Raw genomic sequence first — 4588 nt, 5'->3', positions numbered from 1 at the left:
TACATCTTTTATTATTAAGCTTTGTACTTAAACGTAGTTTTCTTTCGGCTCTTGCATTTCTCAAAGTTTGAGACCGATATTTTATGTATAAAAAAAGTTCAACGTTCAAAAAATGTCGAGGTTCAGAAAAAAGATGAAATAATTTTCAGTAAAGTTCCTACAAAAATTCAGTACCTAAACGTACTTTATTGTACTCTAATACATTTTCCAAAGTTTCAGGTGGATATTTTATTTACAAAAAAGTTCTTAGGTTCAAAAAAATATTCAGTGAACTGAAAAAGTGAGGTCGGTAATATAGGTATTTACCTGTGTCATATGCCCTTAATCAATAAATTTCATGAATAAAAGGGGTTTTCAAGAGAAAAGAAATAAGATTCGATTTAGAATAAAAATATTTATTCAAAGTGCCTGAGCTAAAAGAATATTACATATCCCTATCATCTATTGTTCAATAATAATAATTCGCAAATCTAACTAAAATAATCTCTGATAATAAATTCTCATTTATTTTCAGCCTGACTATAAGTGCTGAACGTCGGCTGTCTTTTTTAAAAGATACGGTCTAATCCGCAGTGGGAATTTATCGCCAAACATTCTATCTCTTTTCTTTCCTTTGATATCTTAATATTTAAAAATGGCAAAATCCTAAAACAGTCTTATTATTCAATGAGTCTCACACTGAGATAAAATATCGACGAGTGATACAATTCTTAACAGTATGATCATAAAAAAATGTTTAGGTTTATACTTTTCTACTAAATTGTGATAATTTCAACTTTTTTACATTCTCTTTTATTGTTGATATTAATTTCAATCTTCTTAAAATCCTCCCTAATGTTGAGATGCGAGTTCCTCAAAAAGTTTCTCATTACGTAGGTCCTTTCTGACTATTTTTTAAACTCATCCTGCACAATCCTGATGATTGGTTGACCGTCCAGGTAGGAAAAGGTAAGTGTTTTTGTATCAAAATCGATGTTGGTTCTGTGGTCGTCTAGAACGTCAATTCCTATGATACAGGTTCGTTGCAGTCCTGGCACGACCAGAAATGGCAGCTGTATCAAAGTATTTTGCAGTTGCACATCAGCATATATTTGACAAGTGAGGCGTACTGGTTTGTTCCCCATGGGCCCCTTTACTGCCAAACCAGTTAGTGGCAAGCTGGGATAGCGGCTGAATCTCTCTAGGTTGCTATTGAAGAATTCTTCTGATATGCAGGAAACTTCAGCACCTGTATGTATCAGCGACTTTGTGAAAACACCTGCGATCTGGATGTTTACTATGTAGCATCTGGGTCTTGGTTTCAGTGTTACTCTTGTTGGTTCTTCTACTAGATCTTCTCCTGACTTGGTGCTAAGCATGTTAGCATAGTATGAAACTTTTGGTTGAACGTCAATTTCTTCTGTAACTTTTTTTGTTGACGCGGCTCCTACTTGTTTCGGGGGCTGTCTCGACTCTCGCACTGGCCTTCCTTTTAAATCGGTACCTCGAAACGTAAACACTGCAAGTACTGTCCGCTTTCATCGCTCCCCTACTGATGGCGAGGCGTTGTTGACACTGTGTGCGTTCTGAGAAACTGCGCGGGTCAGCATTTCTGGGAACTGGTAAATCGATTCCTCTTCTGAAGGAGCTCTGGTATAGTTCAGGCATTCTACATCTTGGTGGGACTCCAGTTCCGAATTCTCTATTTTTTAAGGGAAATTGATTCTGTTTTTGCTTCCATGAATCTGTGATAAGTTCAACCACCCTGGCATGGGCGGTCTTCAGTCCATTAATTTGAGCCTGCATCCTAGTTCCTCGAAGCTCCAGACTTTGCGTAAGACTGGTTGTTGCTTCCAATGATCGGCTGATGATGGCTTCTAATGCCTTTAACTTAACCTGTAGTGCTTTGTCTTTTTCTGCTAACTGCTGATCCCGATATCTCTTTTCTTCTTCGAGTATATGTGTCCTTTTCTCGAGTACCTCTATTCAATGATTTATGAGGACCCACATCTGTTCTGAATTAAACTCAGGCGTTGTGGGTGGAATACGAAGAGTTCCTTCCATATTTTCAAAGGTGACGTTGCTAGACTAATCTAATTTCTAATCTCAATAATAAAATGAAAAATCAGTTTATAAAATATAATAGTTTCTTAATTTATGCATCAAGTAACTAGACTATAAAATCGCAAAGTGACGTAGCTTTCTAAAGCTATAAAAAATAGTCTTTTATTCCTATATTTCTCTTACTTAGATTTTTCTCTATTAATGCAGTAATATTCTGCAATCACTTTCGTTTTTCCATTTTTGCACCCAATCCTCATTATCTAATTAAAAACATTGTTTTATGAAACCACAACTTTTATACAATTATCTAAATTGGCTGACGTACTTTAGAGATTCAATTCAGCTTCAACCTTTATTTTCTTTTTATTTACTTCTCAAAGCGGGTATTTGCATAGCATAGAGATATTTCAATTTCCTATTTTATTTCTCATGAAATAACACCTGTTCTAAAACTCTATTTCAATAATTTTACTTACGCACAAAACAATAAGGTATTGATTATAGATTTTATTACTTATAAGAGAATAACAGGTAAGACGTTTCTCAAGACGCTTAACAAAAGGCCTGAGTCGAGCAGACGACAACTGGGCCGGTTTCCGTCTCTAAAGAGACGAGGATAAGCAAACGAAAAAGGAAGATTGAATTTCTCAAGACCGGTTTCTACCGTTTTCAAAGTATTTTCCACAGAGGAAACCTTATGTCAGATTTACAATTCATTTTAAAGAAAGAGAAACTCTGTCTGGAATTCGAATTTAGCTTTAGCCGCCCGTCTCCTTATAAGAAACTAAATCTGAATTTAGGATCCCTTTTCCAGAAAATTAAATCTTATTCTGAAAACACAGAATAATCGCTTTTTCGACCAGTTGTAGGAGTAAACTCCTATTCTGCTCATAAGTGACTATACTGGGTTATCAGGATTCTTTTTAAGGCACGCTATTTCTTCAACTTCTTTACCAGGAAACCCTTGTCTCTATTTTTCAATATAAATGCCTTGAAAGGTAGAATCTTAAGTAAGATAAAATGAAATTCTCGTAAAAGGAGAATAATTTAAAATCCGCGAGAGCCAAGAGATCTTTACGGTACGCAGGCGATTTTCTAACTCCACTTTTTTCGCCGCGCAGCTTATTTTATGGAACGCGCTGAGTTTCTTCCTCCCACTGTTCACACCACAGATCTAGTAGGGGGGACTTAGAGCCTGCGCCTTACGATTTCTCCTGTGTGACGATAATATTTACATAGAAGAATATCGTTTCCCTTATTGTCAGACTACCCCATGTAACTCTCAGGTAGCAATATATATGGGAACTTCCATAAAGGATGTCAAAGCTTTAGGGGGGGGGGGGGAATTATGACTATCTCTGACATAGTGGGGAGGGCGGTTCTGGGGTTAAGTTACTATTATTACACCATTAAGCCATTTCCCTTTCGGGGTAGGCGTGACTCACTCGGTAGGGGAAAGGAGTAGTGTGTGGAAGGGATAGAGATTTTTCAGATTGTTCCAGAATTCTCGTGCTATTTAAGTAAATAACACGTTCGTTCCGCAAAACTGCTCCGACCCAGGTTGCTGATCAATCTCTCTAGCAATCACCCCAAGCGAAGAACCTCACGAAGTCGTTATGTAAGGTTCCCCACTTGGGTCCATTTGTGTCCAAGGTCTTTGTTTCACGCGTCTTTCACTCTACTGACACTCTTTTTATTAACTATTTGCCGCCATACTTTCCTGTTCTGGCATACTTCCCTAGCTTCTTTTATGTCCATGCATTTTTTATGCAGGCTCTCGTGTTTCTGTGACTTCTTATGTCTCTTCTAACAAGGGTCTCATTCACACATTCTAACCATTCTTTCCGCGGTCTACCTCTGGGCACGCTGCCATTTACTTTACCTTGATACACTTGTTTCGTTAGTCGTTCATTTGGTATTCTCTCAATATGTCCGAACCATCTAAACCGATTTCTTTCCCATGTGTCTACTAGCGAATCTTCTGCACCACATGCTTTTAGAATTATCTCGTTACTTACTTTGTCCATCAGGGGTTTCCCACATATTATGCGCATGAATCTCATGTCAATTGCGTTAATTCTACTCTTGTCTTTTTCTTGACAAGTCCATGTCTCGCCACCGTATAGTACAGTCGGTACAAATGTAGAATTATGTATTGCCATTTTAGCTTTATTTGATATATTTTTACTTCTAATAAGGCGACCTGCTCTACCAATAACGTTCTTACCTTCATTTATTCGTCTATCTAATTCCTCATCTATCTTCCCGTCCCTAGTAAATAAGCTACCAAGGTATACGAACTTAGCAACTTGTTCAATTCTCTCATCATTTAATAAAATATTGCATAGTGTTTTCTCACTCTTTCCTTCGAACACCATAGTTTTTGTTTTATTTGCGTTAATTTTGAGGCCCATGCTCTTCGTGCTTATATTAGTTTATTCACCATTCTTTGTAGGTCTTCGATAGACTCTGCCATAATAACCTTATCATCTGCGAACGCTAACCCACGTACCCTTACTGTTTCGAGATCCACACCCTCTTCGTC

This window comes from Belonocnema kinseyi, chromosome 9, assembly GCF_010883055.1.
Source record: "Belonocnema kinseyi isolate 2016_QV_RU_SX_M_011 chromosome 9, B_treatae_v1, whole genome shotgun sequence".
Taxonomy (NCBI): Eukaryota; Metazoa; Arthropoda; class Insecta; order Hymenoptera; family Cynipidae; genus Belonocnema; species Belonocnema kinseyi.
This window is presented reverse-complemented; position numbering follows the sequence as displayed.